Raw genomic sequence first — 10,519 nt, 5'->3', positions numbered from 1 at the left:
TATGCGTAATTGTATCAATTAACAAATGGATACATGCCCTTGTTTAACCAACGAGTAACAGAGTGAAAATATGCCTTAGAGGTGAAATCCGAAGAGCTGTGCTTGGAAAAAAAAGACAGTGGAAGCCCTGCTCCTCAGTCTAATTAAATATCCGTGGATGGGGGCGACGAGAATTGCATTTTAATTGAATGATGCTCACTTGAAAGATGGGTAAGGAATGATGCTGCCTCACACTGAGTGAAACGAGAAATAATTTTAAGCTTTATTAGATCAGCAGCTCAACCATCACCAGTTCCCTCGCTCTCCTCCATAAACATAAACAAGCCGGGCCCCCTCCTCATGTGATGTTGAGCTGGGACAGGGCAGGGAGGGGGTCTATTGTTCCCCCCCTATACACACTATATTTGTATTGTCAGTGACAGCGATGATCAGTCCTACTGAGTCATATGATCTGCCCGTGTCTGACTATGTGGAGTTGTGCAAGGTTTCCATTGTCACGACTGATACCTTGTGCCAAATTTCCCAGTGCCCTGCCTTTCCATGACTGATGGCGTTCCCTCCCCCGGAGACAAATCTGCGATTACGGGCTTTCTCTCCGAGGGGCGCTAAAGAGCCGCGTGTAGGAGATGAAGATCTGCCGTCAGAGATTTTCCAGGGAGATAAAGTGGACAGAGTGGTCATGGTCCAGACTCTGGAAAGTGCCATTTTTAAACTCCCACCACAGTACAGACAATAACAACTCTCTCTCACACACATACCACGTCTTTGCTTCTGACAGGCAACTAAAGTACAGCAGGTAGCAAGTTCTGCTCCTCAACACTACTTCCCATGTTACTAAACTGCACCAAACCTTTTATGTAGTAGAATTATTCTTTACATAAAATACTCTTTAATGTTCATTTTCTAACTTGACATTGCACCTGCCATCTCCATTATTGATATTTCAACTTAAAGCCAGGCTCATTGTCCACCCAGAATTCTTTAGTTGCCAAACCTCAGTAAAAAACGAGCACATTAAAAATAACTTGACATCAGTGATAACTAGAAATGAATGAAAGGGCCAGCTTAATCACAACCTATCTGTATTTCCAAGTACAAACTAACTAACTAAACTCAAGAAATGAAGTGCTTTTATATATACATGTTTATTTGTTCCATATCAAACATCGAATCAAGCAATACCATATAGGCCTACATCCAAAAAGTCTACTTTTGGAGTCATGAGTTAAGAAAAACAGTGCTATTTTCAGCTTTGTGACAATGCATTTTTCAGAAGTTCCAAGTTTTTAAATAGTTTATTGAGCTGAAAAACTAGCAGAGTTGTCTCAATCCCTGAGGGAACACTCAGTCCTTCAGTTTGCTTCAAAAATTCAGATTCACAAAATCTGGAGATACAAGGTCTTCACTGGACAGTCGCAAGAGTTTGAATGAGAATAAAACATATGATAACAATTAACAAATGGTAAACATTTTTAACTTTCCATTCACTTCTAGTGATGAATATAGAAAGATATTATTAAGAAGAATGCACATGCCTAAACCATTATTACAAAGGAGATATGAACACAGAGAAGGTTGAAACAAGCTAAATGTAATTGCATGCCGGTGGTCGATGCATTTCTACAAGGGCATGCATGATGGCCCAAGTGCATATGGACAGACTCATGCATAATGCATGTCCAGCAGTCAGAGCAGATCTCACCGAATCTGGCCGAAATGAACACTAATTGTAATGGCAGACTGACTACAGTGCCCTTCCCTCTACAATGTGTGACAACCCCACAATGACACATTTTTTTTGCAGTGTTTTGTCTGCATTACTCAGTAATCACAATGTAACAAGGTTTTATTTTTTTTAGCAGCTAAATGGCTGACAATGGCTAACATTTCCAATTAGTTATTCCTCTTTCTCAGATGTTTAGGTTGGGTCAGAAGCTCCTATTTGTATACTGGATAGTTTATTGATTTTGAGTTTTATTATATGCCATTTTTAAGCTTGTTACAATATAATTTAATACGTTATATTGTGAATGAGTTGCAACTTTTATATTACTTTCTCCCAATTTGTCTGCCATAGTAAAGCAACAGGAGCAATTTCTTCTTACACATAGTGGCTACTCCTTTAGCAGCAGCAGCAGCAGCAGTAGTGACTACAGAAGCTTTCCTACACCTGTTGGTCAAGTTCTACTCCATGTCCACATGCATCACCATGATTTTATATCAAGTTTATCATGGTGACATAATATTTGGAAAGAAGATGGAATAAATTTAGTTTATCTTCTCTGGAGAAGCAGATTGGTTGAGAATGTTAGGGACAAGGCAGCACCAGAAACACAATCACAACAAAGTATTGCAAGTAGATTCAGAATCATTTCCAGTGCTGAGCAACTTATCTGCATTTTCATGATACAAAACGTCAACCATGCCTCTGCTTCAAACAGGCTGAAACAAACTGGCAGTTGCATTTTGTAGAAATATCATTTGACCCAAGATTTGTCATGTAATAGAACATATAACTACTAGCAGACAAAGGCATTCACCCTTTATGGTACATTCACTCACATTATTTAAGAATAAGCAAGTACAAACTGCCATTATATCATGTTCCAACTGATTCTTGTGGTTACTAATGAGCCTGCGTAATGCACGCATCTTCCATTAGAAGCATCATTGGGTGGGAAAGGGAGAGGGAAAAAAAAAACTGGAAAGGTTAAGTCAACACTCAATAGCTCCCAGCCCTATTCTCCTACTTAATACATTTCCTATGCTGACTTAATGAACCACACAAAGCCTTTCTGGTTTTTCATCAGATGGGGGGTAGTGGTAGGGGTGGAAGGTGCAGGAGGGGGTGTATGAAATGGTAATAAGGGCAGACAGATGGAGAGACGGAGGGAGAACCCCAAGCCGAGCAGGGGATGAAGCAGCACCTACCTGGAGGTGTGTGATCTCATTAAAGCCAAATTGGTATATGCCAATAAATCCAAGGCACTTGTGATCTGGAATTATTACACACGCACACATACACCGCGTACACACAAACTTCCCCCATGAAGAGCATTATTAGTACTGCTAAATTATCCAAAATGGAAAGAAAAGTAATAAATATTGTAATGAGAAATAATAGAGCAATGGAGGATATGGTCACAGCACAGCAGTGGCCGGTTAACACCAAAACAAACATCCTTGGGGCTGGTGAATAATTACAGTGCACAGAGGGAGTCATTAAAGCTTCATCAAACAGAGAAAAAAAAGGAGTAGGGCGAGTATGACATTATGACGACTCTCTCAATAAATCAATCTGGTGTAGAGGAAAAAAAGGAATGATAACTGTACATTATGACAGCGCTAGTTTGATTACTGTATAAGTTGTGCCACTGTGGTATGCTTTGATTGGTATCTCCACTTTAAAAAACAATGTGTAATTTGGAAGAACATAATTACACATATATCCATTTGGTTTTGTTTTCCACAATTGAAACATGAATCTGTACATGAATGGACAGGCATAATTGGTGTTTCATTTGTACCCCTGTCACATTGCTTGTAGTCAGATGTTTAACTCAAACAAACCCAAGGCATTTTGTGTTGGGAGCCGCACATCCCAGAGGCCCCTGGGGCTCATGGGAGAGGGTGAGAGAGAGAGAGAGAGGGAGAGAGAGAGAGACAGAGGGGGAGAAAGACACATAGAGAGAAAGAGGCATGTGTGTGTTGTTTGTGTGTGCTGCCTGGCAGAGTCCCCTTGAGGCTCCACTGTAAAGCTATCATCAGTGGTGGTGTCAGGGATTTGTAGCTTGTCACTGAGAGAGAGCGAGTGCTGGCAGTGACTCTGGGAAATAACTGCTTATGGAGAGAGAGCCTGGCTCATACGGCCTGTGTGAGTGTAGGTGTGTGTAGGAGAAATAGAGAGATGGAGAACGAGTGGGAGGAATGTGTGTCTTTTTTCTCCCAGGGGTGTCTGGAGATGTGTATGTGGGTACTAGTAGGTTGTGGGTCAATCATATGATGTGTGGATCCATGCCGTCTTTTATCTCGGGGCCTTAGGCTCTTTGTCTTTGTGTGTTCTTGTCGGTGACTGGTGTGTGTCTATTCTAGGCGTGTCAAAGGTGCTGCAGTGACTTTGCATGGATGTGTGTCTCCTCTTGCTTTAACACTCATATGTAGACATGAATATGATCAAATGTATATTTTTTCTCACCCGCAATGTATGCTACCTCCCTGCTTCTATGCCCCTGTTTGTGTATGTGTGGTCTTCGCCAAGATGGATGCTAACTTCAAACCAAACTTTCCCTCAAGGCAGAGGGCCAGCAGCAGCAAAACGCCGCTGTCGGGTAAATACATGTATCTACAAAAAAACAAGTTCCTCTGGAATGACGAATGGAGGCCTCATTTTCTCATTGACAACCATGTATTTCTGAAATCACATATTGGCGGTTGACCAGGTTTCAAGGGCCTAAGGGTCATGAAATTCACTCAACTCATAAATGATCATGTCAGTGTTCAAATGGGGGAAGAAAAAAGGAAGACGAGGAAAATTGCAGTTACATGGTTTCCATCTGACTGCAGCTGCTAAATCCACGGCAGTATTGCGGCGCATCTCAAGGGCCCGCAGAGCCAGAAAGACAGTTCCTATTACTGTCAGTCCAATTACCGGCCACAGCACAGCCACCGCTGTCAACACCAGACGGGTCATGGTATGTATCGGCATCTTCTCTCTCATGTATAGCCATATTTTCTATGCAGGGGAACTTGTATGTTATGCAGCACAGCTTTGAACTATAAGCAAATGGTTATCAACATTTAATGTAATCTTTTGTTATAAATTAGCCATTATGTAGGGTCAAGAGTTGAGTAGAGTAGTAAGTGATCAAAGAGCACATTTAGTATGAAATGTGAACACCTTTAACCCAATGTGGATGGATAATGGCCTGCTTTATAAATTCATACTGGGAACTAAAATTAGTAAAAAGAAAAAAAGAGAAGAAAAAAAACATCATGACACAACACAATAGAGAAATGTTAGCAATATTTCCCTTGTGGTGTAATCTTTATGGAAATCCACCGCGCCTCTACACATATTCACCCAGAAGTGGGGAATGTGTTGAGAAGTGGTCTAAATATTGAAACACTCTCCATTACAGAAGACAGTGCTCAGGGTTGAGCGTGTCTGCTGAGCTGCCTCTAGTGTTGCACCACACAGAGACAGAAAAGGCCCAGCCCCATCTGGTCTTGGTTCAGTCTGGTTTACTGAAAAGTGGTGCCAATACAAATAGCTGTGCTTGATGTTTGTTTGCATAAATTGTTTTGAAAGGCTTCACCAAGAGTTTTTTGGGTGGATTATGGTGGGGAAGTTGGGGAGCCAACCGTGGTGGAATAATCCTCACTGAGTTGACAGTTAGATTTGCTCTTCTTTAAAAATAAAAAAAAGAGATTGTTTTGGATTTTTCTTCTCGGTTCCTGGCAGTGAGTTTGGACAGTGAACTTTTCAGTGGGTTTTGTGTGTGTGTGTGTGCATATAGTTTGTGGGTGTATGATGATGGAGAATGCTGAGCTGCTCTCTCTCCTCTCCTAACATTTCAGTGTCAATTTCGATAACATCAGTGTAGCGTTTAACACATGCTTAAAGTTCAGCTGAGAGTTCAGAGGCCCGATGCAATGGGGGGAAAATGTCTCTCTTCCTAAAGCCCTCGCGTATCCACTTTGATTTTCCTCCCATAGGTCAAGGCAACACCAGGGGAAGGAGAAAGCAAAGTTATGTAGTAAGGTGAATTAGGCTTGTATTACACAGATAAAATAATGTAAGTGAAAATGTATCTTTCATTACCGCAGGCATGTTTTTTATTTTGATTGCGTACTGCCAAAGACATAGTGACCAATTGGTAGTCATCGTCACTTACCTCTAGTTATCCCATAGGTATAAGAAAATTGACCTTATTGATTTCATGTCCAGGTAAGTGTGCCAGCTCAGTGCTAACTGGTACCAGACAGATTTTTGTGTAAGCTGTACAGATACCCAGGCCCCCGAGTCTCAGGCAGGGCCCCCGATAGGATGGAAATTGCAATTCGACCAATGACAGTTCAATTGTTTGGGCCCTCTGTTCCTCATTTGCTGCTTAGCCAGTGGAGGTCCCTCCATGGTCGACTCCCAACTAGATCCAGATGCAGCTAAAAAATTTTTTTTTTTTTCCTGCAACATTTGTCTTTGTCTTCAGCTCCTCTGCAGCCACATCATGTCAGGCTGTGCAGCTAATGATGGTATGTCTTTCCCATGAGCAAAATTCTGACACTTCTGCTCTGTCCTCAACTGTTGATGGGTTTGGTCTTAGTATACACAGGGGTTTGACATGCTCAGCAACTAGAGTGATAGAATATGACAAGACCTACTTCCCTTATCTCAAGACTGTAATCTAAACAATAACTCCAATTACAGAAACTACATTTTATTTTTGTATTGTATTTTTTGTTTATATTCTGCAGTCCTATGACTTTTATTGCATCTGAAAGTCACAATAATATTCCCAGTGTGTTTCAATCTTGAGGATATTAAGTGAGAAAAAGCGAAAAGAAAAAGGTCCTGTGTATTCTGATCAGACTCACACTAATAAAATCCAGTGTCAACCAGCATGATGTTATGCATTTTGCTTCCTAACATTCCTGCCTCATCAGTTGGATTTGCATTCGGACATGGTTATTTCATTTCCCTTTCATTTTTCTTTTCCTCAATTCAAGCTCTATCAGCATGCCTGAGAAAAACGTTTTCGTCGCCCTATGTGGATATACCTTAGGACAAAAAGAAAAAAAGAATGGGGCTCCCTCAATCCATCCTACTTAAAAGCAGATGTTACATGGTTGCCAACATCAAAAGGTCCTGTTAACTGTAGAAAAGGTGAAATCATATACCTTTGATTAGCCTTTTCACTGGTTAATGTAAACGAGCTTAGTACATGGTTGCTGAATGAACCCTGACCTTGGCCTCATGGCCAATACATCATCAGATTACAGAAAAAAACAGACTTTTGTTTCAACTTTGGCTTGTTAAGGCTAATTTCTGATTTGCAGATTGTCAAGCTTACTTTGGAGCAAGGAAGAGGACTGGCTCAGATCTCCACAAGGCTCCCTGCTCTGGGATAACATGGATGCCTCTAACGAAGGGGGCAGTGTCCTTGAAATACAACTTGGCTCCTTTTAAGATCCTCTTTCCCTGCTCAGTTCAAGATGTTTTCCATTTTGAGGTCGAGATATCTGTAGTCATGCCTTCTATTTATCTCAAGGATATTTATTCTGAGAACGATAAGGGGTAAAATATGGAGAGAAACGTGGTGCACAGGGGGGAGGGTGGGCGTAACAGCATTCCTTTTAAATATATGGTGAATGAGGGTCCTTCAACAAGTGTTGTGTTTACACTGCTTGTGGGAAAACAAATCGACACAGGCGGCGTCTGAGGGGGCTGTAAAACAGCTCTTTGGTAGGGAGCACGGCTTAAATTCCAAGCGGCAAGTGCAGCAGTGTGTCACCCCAAGGTGTTGAGAGTAAATATACAGTGTTACCTTTAGGCTAAATAGGGGAAAAAAACACACACAGAGATTGAAGTGCACATCAGAGACAAAGTAGAGCGAGTGTTTTACCTAGGAGAAGCAAAAATGAGAACAAACAATAACACTGATAATATCTATTTGTTTTAGTGCTTTTTATAATAAAGTGCACACATTCAATATGTAATGAAAGAAAACACTGTATACTTGCACCTCAGCAGAGAGTAAAGAATATCCTAAAAGAATACATTTTCATAAACATGTTGATACAATGGGGACAACTAAGCTTTATTTCCTAGATTTCTGTCATAATAGAAGCAGAGTCCAAGGGTCAGAGATTATAGTACCCTATCAATACCCCTGTGAGAAAAAATAAATACCATGATCTGGGAAACACATTTATTTACTGCTACAGAGACAGAAAGCAGGTTTTAGTATGACCACACGTTTGCACGTGTTTCTTTCTCTGCTCCATCAGATCAAACCATGAGAAACCGTGATCTTTTTTAGCCAGGATCAAATTGATGTTGCTGTTAGCTTCATTAACTTTGTCTCTGTCTTGTAAGACTATATGTCTGGTGACTGTGTTTTGTATCTGAGTGTGTGTACACACTGCAGACTATGTGGAGGTACAGTGTGTTCTTGACCTTTGTCAGCAGGAGAGCAATGCAGTGGAAGATTGATACCACTGTGTGGTCCTCTAATCTGCTCACTTAGCCCCGGCTTTAGGGCTTGCTTTGCTCCGCTTCACGTGAAGCTCCCTCATCACAAAGTGCTGGCAGTATCCTCACAGACTGGAGCCCGGCTGCATTCACATTCACTCCTCTGCCTCTGTCCATTCCTTTCTCATTCTCCCTCTTTCTCTCTATTGCTTTTTTGTCTTTATTTTTGTCTCTCTTCTTTCTGTCCTGCTCTTTTGGCATTCACCTTCACCTGACCTGTCTTGTGGTAGTTTAATCTTGGAAAGCACTGTAGCATCCCACTATTATAGTCTAGATGAAGTGCATATCTGTGGGATGAGCCTGACTGCATTTACATTCAACTCTCTCTCTTTCTCTTTTCTCCCTCTGCTCCCAGTGCTTAGTCTGTCTTGACCTTTGCATTCTTACAATCTGTCGAAGCACTACAGCAGTCCAGATGAAGTGTGTATACTGAGATGGGCACCTTTCTTCATTCACACACAGCAGACCAGTAGACTGCAGTATATTGTCTCTCTGTGCTCACCCAGTCTTTCAGCCTGTCTCAGTATTGTAAAACAGATGGAGTAGATATCTTGGCTATCAATAGTCATTGTAGTCCTCAAAAGCCAGTCGTACTGTGATATCAGAGGAGTTCCTGCTGATATTTCCCTCTATTGTTTGAGTTGTTTCATTATTAGATGCTAAAGACAAGACATGAAATTTAAAAGAAATATGAGGGAAGTGAAATCTACTCATGAGCAGTGTTGAACAAGTTACTTGAAAATTGTAATTAATCAGTTACTACACATTACTCATTGTAAAAGTAATTACTTATTAGAAGCACTTACTTATATCTCAGTAGCAAAATAAATCTAACATAAGTAATGTAACATAAATTAATCCTGGTAAGACCACGAGCACGTCGACCCACTGAGATTAGTTATTGTAATATAATTACTGAATTTCAACTTGTAATCCCTTACACTACTCATTACTGAAAATATAATGATAATAATAATAATAAATTTAAATAATAATATATAAATAACAAGTAATAATCTTACTGCAATGCAGTACAAAGTAACTCAGTGGCACAGCAATGACTATTAAGTACATTTTTCAATTCCCAGAAAATATAGTTGTGGCGTAATGTAAGATGTCAGAAGTGGTGCACACTCTCAGAGGGTTTTATCATGCATAGCGAGGCAGAGTGAATAGTTTGAGGTTATAAGCTGGAATGAGATCGAGCCCCTGTCTTCAGAAAGACCTCAGCATGTAACCACAGCATTAGAATGTATTACCTAGAAACTAAACAAATGTGGAAGTAACAAGTAACATTTACTCATGTTATGACATGGGCTACTCTTCCAAGGGCACATAATAAAAACATAGAATAATTACTACTGCACATACCGTATCAAATAATATAACATACAGTACACCTTCACACACATATTAGTCATATACCTAATTGAACTTGATATGGGTAATACCTTCCAATTTCCAACTTGGCAAGTCTTCAATATATTTTTACTCATTTCAGAATCATTTTTCTGGCAAAGGAATTTTTTTTTAATAACTACCTTTTCACATTTTCTTAAGTGTATTTTCATATGAGTAATTTTACTTCTGTTTGTAAAATCATATGTAATTTCAACAAAAACAGTAGCCTATATACAGTACACTTTGTTCAGATACTGTAAGCAAGTGTTGTCTACACACCTGTCAATGAGATGGCTGAGCAGGGTCATCAGGGACAGTGGTAGGGCTGAGCACTGAGGCTGAAGTCTTGTAGCCCCCAGTCCTCCCTGAGGGTGTGGGGGTCCTTGCCAGGGGCTTATCACTTCACACACATTGTCATTTCCTGTAGTCTCTCCCCTACTCATCCTTCTCTTCATCATTTTCCTTCCACCTCCCTCTAGTCCTTCCTCTTCTCTCTCTCTCTGTAGCACCCCCTCAAGCTGTCGGCACACTGGTTCGGAGGGTTTCCTTCAGGAAGGAGAGGTCCATGTTCCAACCGCAGGCTGATAGAGGGAGCCTGATAACCCCTAAGCCAAGTGCTACACTGCCAGCTGACATGAACCAGATGTCCTCCTGACCCCTTTCTCTTTGGGAACAGGACACCCAAACACAAATACTGGGGCTTGAATGCTACTGAGAAGCTGTGACCTGATATTCTTTATGAGCTGCAGAAATTGTTATGATAACATTTGGGCTTTGGTGTGACACAGCTATCATTGTCTGGATATTATTTAAGGCATACACATACTTAGTGACAGATAGAAGCAAGTTAGTTACAAAACAATGTGG

Source organism: Thunnus albacares, chromosome 1, assembly GCF_914725855.1.
Source record: "Thunnus albacares chromosome 1, fThuAlb1.1, whole genome shotgun sequence".
NCBI lineage: Eukaryota > Metazoa > Chordata > Actinopteri > Scombriformes > Scombridae > Thunnus > Thunnus albacares.
The sequence above is the reverse complement of the archived record's forward strand: the minus strand, read 5'-3'. Positions refer to the sequence as shown.